The sequence below is a fragment of the Oncorhynchus tshawytscha genome, linkage group LG29, assembly GCF_018296145.1.
Source record: "Oncorhynchus tshawytscha isolate Ot180627B linkage group LG29, Otsh_v2.0, whole genome shotgun sequence".
Classification (NCBI taxonomy): domain Eukaryota; kingdom Metazoa; phylum Chordata; class Actinopteri; order Salmoniformes; family Salmonidae; genus Oncorhynchus; species Oncorhynchus tshawytscha.
The window spans coordinates 7,243,446-7,259,794 of NC_056457.1; the positions used below are offsets into that span (position 1 = coordinate 7,243,446).

The window sequence follows — 16,349 nt, forward strand, 5'->3', positions numbered from 1 at the left end:
AACAAAGACAGCTCAGATGTGCGAGTGCCTTTTGAAATGTGATTCTCGTCGATTATAGAAAAATAATATCTCAACGTGTTTGTGTCTATATGACCGATTCGGTAGGACCAAACCTCAAATGCAAATAGTAAGTTGTAACCGCTTGTTGTCAAAGAGGAAGTGATCTTTCATCTTTGTTGTGAGTAGCAGGAGCTTGGTGTGTGTGTGTGTGTGTGTAAATGGGAAGGTGTACAGTCACAGCAGAAGAAGCAAAAGGAGATGAGACGAAAAACATGACAACAAGCGGACAGACGTAAGTGCTCATTAAAAAAAACAAGTTGATGCTTGCGACACAGACATTTGGAATACCGTGATAAAACCTCAAATGAATTAGATATATCGCCCAGCTCTATGATACGTATTGCGATTCGATATTGCGAATTGATGTTCCAAACGTATTGCTCACTATGTCTGCTGCAGAGAGACGAGAGACCATGAGAACGAGTTTTGATCATTGAGGGAAATAAAACTGCTGAGAGGATTATCACTATATAGAAGATGGAGAACAAGCTAAAGGATGAAAAATACTAGCGTTTTGGCACAGGTACAGCAGACTAGCACTACCCCACAGTATGTATGCATGTATGTATATATTTTTAAACTCATCGTTCAAAGATAATATTGCGATATGTAACTCGACCTCCCCCATCACTACAACAGAGGCATGACATTGGCTGGCCGTTTTAATTATGGCGTGTGAGCCTGTCTGTGTAGATTATCGACCACGTGGCCATTTTACTAACGGCATATTTTAATGTGTGTTAGCCGTCAGTCAAACTACAGCAAAAGTGAAACTACCTTGATGGTTAAAGGGATACTTTGGGATTTTGGCATCTACTTCCCCAGAATCAGATGAACTCGTGGATACCATGTTAAGGTCTCTGTGTCCAGTATGAAGGAAGTTACAGGTAGAGAAAGAGTGAATGATATGCAAAAAGAGAAAGCGAGGTAAGAAGACAGACCGATGGAGATATACCTAAGAGAGAGGGTTGCAGCCTTCGCCATGATCCCCTGGGAATGGGTTGGGAGGTTGGAGTGCATTATGGGGACAAAGCAGCCAACAGCAGGGCATCAGCTGTGATTAGCACTCTGTTGCAGCGGCACTGCGGGAGAGTCGACAGGTAGACACTTAACAGGTGCTCATCTACATGCATCTGGACATGTTTGTGTAGAGGGGTTACCCGAGGGGGAGTGAGCAACGTAGGAGGATGGGTAATAAGAACCCCCACTGTAGAAACTACAGTACAGAGAAATGCTGGCCAGGGGACATTTTTGTGGGTGATTAATGGAAAACATTTCTTTGGATGAATGATTGTTGGGGGAAAAGATGATGCTGTGAGCATCACAATCCTCACTGGAATAACTCTGTTCTTTCATGAACCAGTGTGTGTGTGTGTGTGTGTGCGGCTTAGCCTACCTGTCTCTGGTTGATGTCTAGGTTATCCCTGCCCTGGTTTAAGAGCTGCTCCACCGTCTTAGGGTCTTCTACACTCCGGTTCGCCCTGATAGAATCCTGCACCCGGCGCAAGGTATACATCCTGAATGAAAACACACAAATGATCAATCTACACATACAACTCTGGAGGAAAACATATCCGGCATTCAGTATACAAATCTGAAGCAATTGATTAACGTGGCACTTGTCAAAGTGGGGGGATTAAAATGATTTTTAAATCGCTATTTAACGCCACTAACATTGCAATGTAGGCAACGCACAATGAAAATTTGTAAACCCCTGCCAAATCCGGTTCAGTGCACATTGAGTCCCATTATAAAATCCCCAAATCCCATTGACACGACTCATTTATACAGAGTTTGGCGGTGCAAATAACCTGTTGAATTTGATAAGGAAAAATGCTGTTAGCCAAGGGGCTGTGTCATGTGAATGCCACGAGATGCTAAATCAGCTGTCTAGTTAAGGGGTTGCGGATGATGGGGGTGGGGTTCTTCGTTTACTGGGAAACAATAGGCTGGAAATGAGTGGCTGTTATGCCTTTTATCTGGTATCCCGAGCTCTGTGTGAAGCGGGCAGGAAGTGCAGTGCCATGAGAAGATCAAAGAGGCTTCCTGGCACCCAGGGATGCTCTTCTGCTGAGAGATGAACTGACGAGCAGCTCCTATTGACAGCCAGGACCCAGCTTTTTTCTCAAAACAAGATAGAAGATGAGGAGAGAGTGAATGAGCGAGTGCGAAAGAGAGGGGTAACTCAAAACCAGTTGAGGAGCAGTTGAAAAACTGGTTGACAAAATAAAACAGTTGCTCACTGAAGAAAAAGTAGCATTGTTGTTCTGACTGACAGGAATCTCAAAAGGCCTTGAAGCGAACAAATAACATGTTAATTTGTCTAACATGCACTTGCATTATCTAATTATTTTCCACCATAATTTGCAAATAAATTTATAAAAAATCCTACAATGTGATTTTCTGGATTTTTTTTTCTCATTTTGTCTGTCATAGTTGAAGTGTACCTATGATGAAAATTACAGGCCTCTCATCTTTTTAAGTGGGAGAACTTGGACAATTGGTGGCTGACTAAATACTTTTTTTGCCCCACTGTGTGTACACACACACACACACACACACACATACATGACAGATTTGTTTGGAGCTGTGCAGGGAGGCTGACACACTGGGCGCCCGGGGAAATGTTGTGAGGGTGTTAAGTGTCTTGCTCGAGGGCACAATGGCTCTAAATCTTTTTATAAACTGGGTGGTTCGGATGATTGCTATTATAAATTGGTTAGCAACGGAAATAGCGACGGAAAAATGTATATATTTTGTCATAACTGTGGTGGGGGAAATCGATACAGTATATAGTATTGTTCAGACAAAACTGCATTACTTTTGACCTAGTTGGCTGTACCTGCACCAAAACTTCAGAATTTTCCCTTCATAGCTTGTTCTCCTTCTTAAATAATTAGTTGACTAATTAAAATTAGTTTTGCATGGCTCTCTTGTCCCTCTGCAGCAGACATATGGTGAGCAATATGTTTGAAACATTGAATCGCAATTAAAATCACAGACTTAAAAGGGAAACATGTAGCTCTCGTAGTAGATAAACTGTACATTGATAAGCAACTGTTCCGAGACAGACTACTCCATGGCTATTCTAAATAATACAAAGCTCCCATAGAAGAGTCGAATAATGGAACACCCAATAATATCCATGGTAGGGATTGTAATAAAGATTTGACTTTAAAACAAAATACAATTGATAAAGAAAAACTACAAATACACTATACCACTCAAGACAAGGAATGTTGTAAAATAAATAGTTATCAACTTTCTATTTATAAATGTGACCCAATTAAGGAAACAAGGTGTATGTCGCAAGTCATGACTTCACAGGAGAGTCGTTTGAACGCAAAACATTTTTTGGCAGAAACGTCTTCTGGAACATGTGAACTTTCATGGCATACGAGTTTGTTATTAAGGCACATCTGTAAATACAAATCAAATTGTTAAAATTACGAGCCTTGTTGGTTAAGCCACAGAAAAAGATAGTCAATCATGGCTAGTGGGGAGGTTGCTGAGATAATGAGTGGGTTGGACATGCCGAGTTCGTAGTTTGGATTGTTCTGCTATATCCAAGGCGTTCGTCAGTGTTTGTAATCCTGTCGAACGGAGATTTTTTTAAAAAGTATTGTATAGTGAAGCTGCATAAGTGTAGCTCTCACTTTTTTAGGATCAAGTTTTGAAAATTAGTGGAATTAGAGTATGATAGCTAAAGATATGGAGAAAACGTCTGTCTCCGGATTACATCTTCAAACTAAGGGCAACCGTGGTATGGCATTCCTGACAGAGACGTATCCATCATGCATAATGTGTGATAGCTAGCTACATGTTCAGATATTACACATTTCTAATTTTGACAAAGTGGTTTTATTTCAAGCTAAAGTGTACTGTTAGCTAGCTAACTTTAGCTGGCTGGCTCCCTAACGGAGGTTATTATTAGTTTCCCAGAGCTGTTTGCTTTTCTAGTTAGAGCCTAATGTTACACAATGTTGGAACTTTGTTCATTGTTGTTTAATTAGCTAATGTTAGCTGGCTGGCTCATTAGCTAATGTTACGTGACGTGTGTACAACACCTGTTGATTATGGCCGGTGTCTGTAAAAAAGCGTAATGAAATTAATTGCCAGCAGAGCTGGTTTAGGCTGTTTATGTTATCCAGACGTGAACGAATACGCCAGATCGTCAAGTGTGTGCTCTGAGAGCGAAATGAGATGGGTGGGGCTAAAGCTCAAGATGGTGTGAACGATGTTGAATGGGTGTAGATAGAGCTCTTCACTAGATAACATGCAAATACTATTTTCTCAAAATGTGAGTTTACAAGTTGATCAACATGCAAGGCAGAATTACTTTCCCATTGTTCCTCAAATTCAGTGTATGATGATATACCATTTTGTAGCTGAGTCTCTACTTTTATGTAATATAAAAAAAACACCATTTCACATTTTGCTACATAAGACCGAATCCAGGTGGTGAGTCACATAGATAAGCCAGCATTAGTAGAAAGGATAATTATTCAAATAATAAATCTTCAAATTTAAGAAACTGGAACACAAAAATACTCAAAAGCCTGAAATTAGGTCAGAATCAACATGTTGGGGATAAAAACACAGCAAACGATGGGTGGTGGAAGGTGAGGTGTGTGTTTTTGTGTTTGGAAAAGCTTGGTGTTGAGTGAAAAAGGAAAATGGTTACAAATGCCAGAGCCCATGTGTGTCTGCAAGAAAGCGTTGTGAGAGCTTTCATTGTGCAGATATGAGACATGCATTTTAAAATAAATGACAAATATAGCTTATTTATTGTCCTATCATGATGGAACAGACCCCAACCCTATACACCCACCTGAGCGACCCACTCACTAAAGAGAAGTCATTATCTGTTTTATAGGCCTATGGCAAATAGCCTATACCGAAAGATTAACGTGGTCACAGACCCACTAAAGCAGTACTGCCCCCAGATGGGTGAGCATAATATACAAGGAATTTCTCAAAGCTACTAATGAGAACCTTTATGACCTTGTACCTAGCCAGTGGGAATTACAGCAGAGTGGCCCCACCCAGCTAGTGGCAGTGCTGGCAACACTAGCTGCAGTAACCCATTGCGAGGTGGTCACACTCAGACAATCAAATAAAATGTTATTAGTCACATGCGCTGAATGCAACAGGGAAATGCTTACTCAAGAGCCCCTAACCAACAATGCAGTTAAAAAAACAACAAATAAGTAATTAAAGAGCAGCAGTAAAATAACAATAGCGAGACTATATACAGGGGGTACCGGTACAGAGTCAATGTGCGGGGGCACCGGTTAGTTGAGGTAATATGTACATGTAGGTCGAGTTAAAGTTATAATCAAAGTAGGCTGTGATTCAATGATAAATTAACAGGCACCGACGTGCAGTCATGAGTGAACAGGGAGTACAGGAGGGGACTGAGTAGACACGTTGAGGGGCCCCGTGTTGAGGATCAGCGTGGCAGATGTGGTGTTACCCATCTTTAGCACCTGGGGGGCGGCCCGTCAGGAAGTTCAGAATCTAGTCGCAGAAGGTGGTTTTTAGTCCCAGGGTTCTTAGCTTAGTGATGAGATTTGAGGGCACTATGGTGTTGAACGCTGAGCTGTAGTCAATGAATAGCATTCTCACGTGTTCCTTTGTCCAGGTGGGAAAGGGCCGCGTGGAATGTATTAGAGATTGCAACATCTGGATCGGTTGGGGCAGTATGCAAATTGGAGTGGGTCTAGGGTTTCTGGGATAATGGTGTTGATGTGAGCTTTCAAAGCACTTCATGGCTACAGATGTGAGTCCTCGGGTCGGTATTCATTTACCTTAGTGTTCTTGGACACAGGCACTATGGTGGTCTGCTTAAAACATGTTTGTATTACAGACTCGGACAGGGAGAGGTTGAAAATGTCAGTGAAGACACTTGCCAGTTGGTCATGCTGCAGTACACGTCCTGGTAATCCATCTGGCCCTGTGAATGTTGACCAGTTTTCCAGAACAGCTGGTGCTCTCATGCATGTTGTTTCAGTTTTAGTTGCCTCGAAGCGAGCATAGATGTAGTTTAGCTCGTCTGGTAGGCTCGGCTGTGCTTCCCATGCCCTGCCACATCCAACGAACGTCAGAGGCAATGTAGTACGGTTCGATCTTAGTCCTGTATTGACGCTATGCCTGTTTGATGGTTCATCGGAGGGCATTGCAGGATTTCTTATAAGCTTCCGGGTTAGAGTCCCGCTCCTTGAAAGTGTCAGCTTTACCCCTTTATCTCAGTGTGGATGTTGCCTGTAATCCATGGCTTCTGGTATGTACTTATGGTCACAACGTCGTTGATGCACATATTGATGAATCCAATGACTGATGTGGTGTACTCCTCCTTTAACTTCCTGATTGATGTCTTGAGATGCTGCTTCAATATATCCACATCATTTCTCCCTAATGACACCATCTATTTTGTGAAGTGCACCAGTCCCTCCTGCAGCAAAGCACCTTCACAACATGATGCTGCCACCCCAGTGATTCACGTTTGGGATGGTGTTCTTCGGCTTGCAAGCATCCCCCTTTTTCCTCCAAACATAACAATGGTCATTATGGCCAAACAGTTCTATTTTTGTTTCATCAGACCAGAGGACATTTCTCCAAAAAGTACGATCTTTGTCCCCATGTGCAGTTGCAAACTGAAGTCTGGCTTTTTTATGCAGTTTTGGAGCAGTGGCTTCTTCCTTGCTGAGCGACCTTTCAGGTTGTTGCTATAGGACTTGTTTTTACTGTGGATATAGATACTTTTGTCTCCGTTTCCTCCAGCATCTCCACAAGGTCCTTTGCTGTTGTTCTGGGATTGATTTGCACTTTTCGCACCAAAGGACGTTCAGCTCTAGGAGACAGAATGCGTCTCCTTCCTGAGCAGTATGACAGCTGCGTGGTCCCATGGTGTTTATACTTGCGTACTATTGTTTGTACAGATGAACATGGTACCTTCAGGCGTTTGGAAATTGCTGGATGAACCAGACTTGTGGAGGTCTACAATTTTTTTTCTGAGGTTTTGGCTGATTTCTTTTGATTTTCACATGATGTCAAGCAAAGCGGCACTGAGTTTGAAGGTAGGCCTTGAAATACATCCACATGTATACCTCCAGTTGACTCCAATTATGCCAATTAGCCTATCAGAAGCTTCTAAAGCCATGACATAATTTTCTGGAATTTTCCAAGCTGTTTTAAAAAAGGTACAGTCAACTTGTGTATGTAAACTTCTTACCCACTGGAATTGTAATACAGTGAATAAGTGAAATAATCTGTCTGTAAACAATGGTTTGTATCATGCAAAGTATATGTCCTAACCGACTTGCCAAAACTAGTTTGTTAACAAGAAATTTGTGGAGAGGTAATAAAACAAAAGTTAATGATTACAACATAAGTGCATGTAAACTTCCGACTTCAACTGTATGTTGATAGTGTCGTCGTTCAGCCACTACTCAGGAGCAAAATGTCCCGTTGGTAATTTAATCTTCCGTGTAGGTCATCTATTTTATTCTCCAAAGATTGCACATTTGCTAGCAGGATGGAAGAAAGTGGAGGTTTATTCGATCGCCTACAAATACTCAGAAGGCAGCCTGCCCCCTGGTCCCTTTTCTCCAGCTCTTCATGCAAATCACAGGGATCTGGGCCTGTTCCCGAGAAAGCAGTAGATCATTCGCGGTGGGGGTCGCCAGACTCGTTAAAGGAGAAAAAGGATTCTGCCAGTCCGTGGTGAGTAATCGCAGTCCTGATGTCCTGAAGTTATTTTGGGTCTTAAGAGATGTAGCGGCAACATTATGTACAAAATAAGTAATAAAATATGAAAAAATAATAATAATAATAATCTGGGGCAAAGCAAAACGTCAGCCTTCTACTCCGGCGCCATTGTTACTGGGGGAAAATGATTGTGGGCCTGGTGGCACAAAATAATTCAAAGTCTGACTGCACAGAGATGCTTGGTAAAATGGTCACAATGGGGGACCAGCATGTGTGTTTCAGGGTAGGGGGTTGTATCTGAGCTCCATCAGCTAGAACTTGACATTGGTGAATCAAATTGCCCCATTCTTGCTCAATTGTGCATGCCTTCACAAACAGCTACAACTGTATATGCATTCGCACATCAAATCTTCATGAGTTGGGCTCAAGTATGGAACAACTATTTAATATTTGAGCTTGTGGTTGTTTGTGGGGGAAGGGTGGGGATTGTGTGCGTGTCCCACATCTACAGGATTCACCCTGTAGTGTCCCTAACATTACCCCACATTGCCTAATGTTAGGGACAGTACAGGGTGAATCCCAATAATTGTTTGCCCATTATTGTTTTTGAATGCCAATCCTGGTTATACAGCTAGAGCTCTGAAGTTGTTATTTTGCAAAGAGGCGGAGCCAGGAAACAAAATAATCACCTATCCCGTGCAACTGAGTCAGCGGTAATCTGTGTCCTGATGATAAAAGCATTTGCTTGATAAAAGGCATCTGCCCATTGACTCTCAATTAATAGATAGTAGTTATTTACATAAACATGTTTTCAGTTTTAGCTGCTTGATGTGCTATCAACAACAAAAAAGACACCCTTATCCTACAAAATGGTGTGTTTTTACTTAAAAGCAGAAAATGATGCATACGTGTACAAAAAGAAAAACACGACTAAAAACAAAGAGAAATTGACATTCAGTACAACCGTTTAGTCATATGGTGTAACCGGAATTTCTGGTGACTGTGTCACGTTTTATCAAGGTGGGTGGAATCAGGCGCAGAGAGCAGGTTTCAGTGATTCGAACAGTTTATTCTCCGGCGCACAAAAAAAGTCAACCCAACACACAGGGTGAATAATCCAACACAGGATCAAAATAGACCAGAAAATAAAACACAAGTACTACACCAAATGACAAGAATACAAAAACAATCCCGCACAAAACAAGGGCGGGACAACCTACTGCATATAAGGACGTTAATTAAACTAAAATACACAGGTGAAACTAATAAGACAAAACCAACAGACAAACGAAAAAGGGATTGGTAGTGGCTAGTAGGACGGTGACGACGACCGCCGAGCACCGCCCGAATAGGCAGGAGAGCCAACTTCGGCGGAGGTCGTGACAGACTGCAACTGATCATTTTGGTTATACTGTATGACCTTTCACATAAACATGTTTTAGAGGCAACTGCTTTGCATGTGAACACTTGACTTTGACATCAAGTATGTATCGTGAGTATTTAAATTAAATAAGCTTTTCAGATAAAAATATAATTATTGGATTTTACCGTTCACACCGCATGATCAGATTTTGGGAATAAAACCCAACAGGAATTATAAATTTAAACATTTACAAGAGAGACTTGCTAATCTTCATTCTTAACCAAAACAGGCATCTTAAAACCTCTTGCGTCGACCTGAGACGCAGACGTCCCATCTAGCCATCTGGAAATGCAAATGCGCTACGCCAAATGCTAATAGCACTCGTTAAAACTCAAACGTTCATCAAAACACACATGCAGGGCACTGAATTAAAGCTACACTCGTTGTGAATCTAGCCAACAAGTCAGATTATTAAAATGCTTTTTGGCGAAAGCATGAGAAGCATGAGAAGCTATTATCTGATAGCATGCAACACCCCGAAATACCTGAAGGCGACGTAAACAAAAGAATTAGCGTAGCCGGCGCTACACAAATAGCAGAAATGAAATATAAAACTTTCATTACCTTGGAAGAGCTTCTTTGTTGGCACTCCTATATGTCCCATAAACATCACTATTGGGTCTTTTTTTCGATTAAATCGATAAATCAAATAATTCGATAAAAAACAGTTTCAAAACGCCACGTCATTTTTTTAAATTAAAAAAGTCGACGATAAACTTTCACAAAACACTTCGAAATACTTTTGTAATCCAACTTTAGGTATTAGTAAACGTTAATAATCTATCAAATTGATCACGAGGCGATGTGTATTCAATAGCTCCACGCTTTCAAATCATCTTCCGAAATCTCTCTTCCAAAACTTCCTGTCGGAGACCGGATGGAAAGTGGTCTCTCTTCCTCATTTGACCAAGAAACAACGAGAAGGCAATTGACAAGAGTGGTGACATCGTGTGGAAGCTGTAGGACCTGCAATCTCGGACCCATTTAATTTCGTGCCCCTTGAACAATACATGCAAGTGGCGCATGGATATTTTTTTCAGTGATCAGTTTTTCTTGCGCTTTTCGATGAAACAGACGCTCTGTTATAGTCATAGCGGTGATTTAACAAGTTTTAGAAACGTGAGAGTGTTTTCTATCCACACATACGAATCATATGCATATACTATATTCCTGGCATGAGTAGCAGGATGCCGAAATGTTGCGCGATTTTTAACAGCATGTTCGAAAAAGTAGGGGCTCGACTTAAGAGGTTAATTAATTAATGGATGTCACATGAGTACCATGTGATTTGATCCAAAATGATGAATGTCGGTCGCGGCGAATGACAACGGGACAAAAGTATTTAAAATCTTTCTGCCTAAACGGTCTTACCCATTCAGACGTATAGTGAAATAGTCCATTTAAAAAATATATCTACACACACACACACACCAAAATATGCATGTCATTGACCCAAGTGCTGTTATTGTGAAGTGGAAACGTCTAGGAGCAAAAGCTCTCAGAACGGGACCGCCGAGTGCTGAACTATGTAAAAATCGCCTGTCCTCGGTTTGCAACACTCACTGAGTTCCAAACTGTGTTTGGAAGCAACATTAGCACGAGAAATGTTCGTCAGGAGCTTTATGAAATGGTTTTCCATTGCCCAGCAGTCACAAGCCCAAGATCACAATGCGCGATGCCAAGCGTCGGCTGGAGTGGTGTAAAGCTCGCCGCAACTGGACTCTGGAGCAGTGGAAAAATGTTCTCTGGAGTTATAAATGTCGTGGAAATTCAGTTGGTCATGTCGTCAAACAATCATCTTAATTTAATATTGATTATTTATTACAATAAATGAAACCATCAGCCCAAAAGTCTGGCTGAGAGCCTACCCTTTACAGACCATGCTGTTCCTTATATACAGTGGGGCAAAAAAGTATTTAGTCAGCCACCAATTGTGAAAGTTCTCCTACTTGAAAAGATGAGAAGCCTGTAATTTTCATCATAGGTACACTTCAACTATGACAGACAAAATGAAAGAAAAAAAATCCAGAAAATCACATTGTAGGATTTTAATTAATTAATTTGCAAATTATGGTGGAAAATAAGTATTTGGTCAATAACAAAAGTTCATCTAAATACTTTGTTATATACCCTTTGTTGGCAATGACAGAGGTCAAACGTTTTCTGTAAGTCTTCACAAGGTTTTCACAAACTGTTGCTGGTATTTTGGTCCATTCCTCCATGCAGATCTCCTCTAGAGCAGGCTGTTGCTGGGCAACACAGACTTTCAACTCCCTCCAAAGATTTTCTATGGGGTTGAGATCTGGAGACTGGCTAGGCCACTCCAGGACCTTGAAATGCTTTATACGAAGCCACTCCTTCGTTGCCCGGGCTGTGTGTCTGGGATCATTGTCATGCTGAAAGACAAAGCCACATTTCATCTTCAATGCCCTTGCTGATGGAAGGAGGTTGTCATTCAAAATCTCACGATACATGGTCCCATTCATTCTTTCCTTTACACGGATCAGTCGTCCTGGTCCCTTTGCAGAAAAACAGCCCCAAAGCATGATGTTTCCACCCCATGCTTCACAGTAGGTATGGCGTTCTTTGGATGCAACTCAGCATTCTTTGTCCTCCAAACACGGAGTTGAGTTTTTACCAAAAAGTTATATTTTGGTTTCATCTGACCATATGACATTCTCCCAATCTTCTTCTGGATCATCCAAATGCTCTCTAGCAAACTTCAGACGGGCCTGGATATGTACTGGCTTAAGCAGGGGGACACATCTGGCACTGCAGGATTTGAGTCCCTGGCGGCGTAGTGTGTTACTGATGGTAGGCTTTGTTACTTTGGTCCCAGCTCTCTGCAGGTCATTCACTAGGTCCCCCCGTGTGGTTCTGGGATTTTTGCTCACCGTTGTTGTGATCATTTTGACCCCACGGAGTGAGATCTTGCGTGGAGCCCCAGATCGAGGGAGATTATCAGTGGTCTTGTATGTCTTCCATTTCCTAATAATTGCTCCCACAGTTGATTTCTTCAAGCCAAGCTGCTTCCCTATTGCAGATTCAGTCTTCCCAGCCTGGTGCAGGTCTACAATTGTTTCTGGTGTCCTTTGACAGCTCTTTGATCTTGGCCATAGTGGAGTTTGGAGTGTGACCGTTTGAGGTTGTGGACAGGTGTCTTTTATACTGATAACAAGTTCAAACAGGTGCCATTAATACAGGTAACGAGTGGAGGACAGAGGAGCCTCCTAAAGAAGAAGTTACAGGTCTGTGAGAGCAAGAAATCTCACTTGTTTGTAGGTGACCAAATGCTTATTTTCCACCATAATTTGCAACTAAATTCATTAAAAATCCTACAATGTGATTTTCTGGATATTTTTTTCTCATTTTATCTGTCGTAGTTGAAGTGTACCTATGATGAAAATTACAGGCCTCATCTTTTTAAGTGGGAGAACTTGCACAATTGGTGGCTAACTAAATACTTTTTTGCCCCACTGTATGTATGTATGTATGTATGTATGTATGTATGTATGTATGTATGTATGTATGTATGTATGTATGTATGTATGTATGTATGTATACACTGCTCAAAAAAATAAAGGGAACACTAAAATAACACATCCTAGATCTGAATGAATGAAATATTCTTAAATACTTTTTTCTTTCCATAGTTGAATGTGCTGACAACAAAATCACATGAAAATTATCAATGGAAATCAAATTTATCAACCCATGGAGGTCTGGACTTGGAGTCACACTCAAAATTAAAATGGAAAACCCCACTACAGTCTGATCCAACTTTGATGTAATGTCCTTAAAACAAGTCAAAATGAGGCTCAGTAGTGTGTGTGGCCTCCACGTGCCTGTATGACCTCCCTACAACACCTGGGCATGCTCCTGATGAGTTGGCGGATGGTCTCCTGAGGGATCTCCTCCCAGACCTGGACTAAAGCATCCGCCAACTCCTGGACAGTCTGTGGTGCAACGTGGCGTTGGTGGATGGAGCGAGACATAATGTCCCAGATGTGCTCAATTTGATTCAGGTCTGGGGAACGGGCGGGCCAGTCCATAGCATCAATGCCTTCCTCTTGCAGGAACTGCTGACACACTCCAGCCACATGAGGTCTAGCATTGTCTTGCATTAGGAGGAACCCAGGGCCAACCGCACCAGCATATGGTCTCACAAGGGGTCTGAGGATCTCATCTCGGTACCTAATGGCAGTCAGGCTACCTCTGCCGAGCACATGGAGGGCTGTGCGGCCCCCCAAAGAAATGTCACCCCACACCATGACTGACCCACCGCCAAACCGGTCATGCTGGAGGATGTTGCAGGCAGCAGAACATTCTCCACAGTGTCTCCAGACTCTGTCACGTCTGTCACATGTGCTCAGTGTGAACCTGCTTTCATCTGTGAAGAGCACAGGGCGCCAGTGGCGAATTTGCCAATCTTGGTGTTCTCTGGCAAATGCCAAACGTCCTGCACGGTGTTGGGCTGTAGGCACAACCCCCACCCGTGGACGTCGGGCCCTCATAACACCCTCATGGAGTCTGTTTCTGGCCGTTTGAGCATACACATGCACATGTGGCCTGCTGGAGGTCATTTTGCAGGGCTCTGGCAGTGCTCCTCCTGCTCCTCCTTGCACAAAGGCAGAGGTAGCGGTCCTGCTGCTGGGTTGTTGCCCTCCTACGGCCTCCTCCACGTCTCCTGATGCTACCAGGAGACAGGCCAGTACGCCTCCATGCTCCGGACACTACGCTGACAGACACAGCAAACCTTCTTGCCACAGCTCGCATTGATGTGCCATGTTCTGGAGCTGCACTACCTGAGCCACTTGTGTGGGTTGTAGACTCCGTCTCATGCTACCACTAGAGTGAAAGCACCGCCAGCATTCAAAAGTGACCAAAACATCAGCCAGGAAGCATAGGAACTGAGAAGTGGTCTGTGGTCACCACCTGCAGAACCACTCCTTAATTGGGGGTGTCTTGCTAATTGCCTATAATTTCCACCTGTTGTCTATTCCATTTGCACAACAGCATGTGAAATGTATTGTCAATCAGTGTTGCTTCCTAAGTGGACAGTTTGATTTCACAGAAGTGTGATTGACTTGGAGTTACATTGTGTTGTTTAAGTGTTCCCTTGTTTTTTTTGAGCATTATATATATATATATATATATAATATATATATAATATATATATATATATATATATATATATATATATATATATATATATAATATATTATATATATATTATATATTAATATATATATATATATATATATAATATATATATTATATATTATATATATATTATATATTAATATATATATATTATATATAATATATAATATATATATAATATATATAAAATATATATAATATATATATAATATATATATATATATATATTATATATATATATTAATATATATATATTATATATAATATATATATATATATAATATATATAAAATATATATAATATATATATATATATATATAATATATATACATATATACATATATACACATATATACATATATATATACATATATACATATATACATATATACATATGTATATATGTATATATATATATATATATATACATATATACATATATACACATATATACATATATATATACATATATACATATATACATATATACATATATATATACATACATACATACACACACACACACACACACACATATATAACAAAAGTGAGTACACCCCTCACATTTTTCACAAATTGCCTCAATGTAAAGTAGCTTGTATAACAGTGTAAATTTGCTATCCCCTCAAAATAACTCAACACACAGCCATTACTGTAAACCGCTGGCAACAAAAGTGAGTACACCCCTAAGTGAAAATGTCCCATTCCAGAGGGTGAATGGGAAAGGCAAAATATTTAAGAGCCTTTGAATGGGGTACAGTAGTTTGAATGGAGTACAAAGCTACTTGTATACATTCCAGACACTAACATTGCTCGTTCTGATATTTTGTCATTTATATTTCTGGGATTATTGTTTTGCTAGGTATTACTGCACTGTTGGAGCTAGAAACACAAGCATTTCACTGCACCTGCGATAACTTTTGCAAATCTCTGTACACGACCAACTAACTTTGATTTGACACAAGGATCATTCCAAGATTGAGTTTTGCCTAAGTGATCATCATTGGTTATTATGAGTGAGTTAGAGCCATAGTCATTCAAACATGAGAACGGCAGAATGGGAAGTTGGAAGTGAAAAGTGGCGTAATTTGTGGCCAATACTTTTGCTCACAATTTAAAATGTTTCCTGTTGTGTGCCTTAATGAACAACACCCACATGAGCATGTAGGTACACAAATGGCAGGCTTTTCTGTTGACATTGGTGTCATACTTGCAAAGAATTTATATTTAAAACAGTTTGTCCGGCTCAAAATGAGCATCAGTCGATTAACATTTACTTGGACGTGACAGCGTGCTAAATTGTAGCTGGTCCCATCAGATAAAATGCCACATGTTAGCCATAAACTAACATCACCAGGTGGCAGTGATTATATAATGGAACAAGTTCATCAGCCAATTAAAAATCATTGCAGTAGTTGGACGTGTTCCAACACTTGTTCATGGAAGCGTCCTTAACATACTTCAGCTCAACAGCATGTTCTGATCATCAAAGAAACTCACATGTAACTGACTGACAGGTCAAATTACTTTTTGTAAAGTTCCTAATCCATGTAGTTTTTGCAGATTGTGGCAAGGGTTCGAATCTCACATGGGTTTTTCCGCACTTTGACATTTACATGTATTGTGTTAATGGGGTGAAAAAGGTCATAACCTTAATTTTCAAGCTGTAAGTGAAGAATTAATTTAATAAGGAGAAACATCTAATCCTTGCACAGAAACATACTGCTATTGCCTAGGCTATATTCAGTGGTGTAAAGTAAAAATACTTCTAAGTACTACTTATCTGTACTTTACATTAAACAACCTTTACTTCACTACATTCCTAAAGAAAATGTACTTTTTACTCCATACATTTTCCCCGACACCCAAAAGTACTCGTTACATTTTGAATGCTTAACAGGACAGAACTGTCAAATTTGCACACTTATCAAGAGAACATCCCTGGTCATCCCTACATCCTCTGGTCTGGCGGACTCACGAAACATAATTTAC

The 16,349-nt window shown here is 40.7% G+C and overlaps 1 long non-coding RNA gene across 3 annotated transcripts in view; it reads right to left on the bottom strand.

The window, feature by feature from the left end:
• The window catches only part of LOC112228019, a 110,238-nt gene that overhangs the window by 68,276 nt on the left and 25,613 nt on the right, over positions 1-16,349 (bottom strand). For all 3 annotated transcript variants that reach the window (XR_002949953.2, XR_002949952.2, XR_002949951.2), the window contains exons 2-3: positions 1,457-1,577; positions 1,016-1,142 (exon numbers count right to left, since the gene is read on the bottom strand). This is a non-coding gene — a long non-coding RNA (uncharacterized LOC112228019). The remainder of the gene's footprint in view (positions 1-1,015; positions 1,143-1,456; positions 1,578-16,349) is intronic.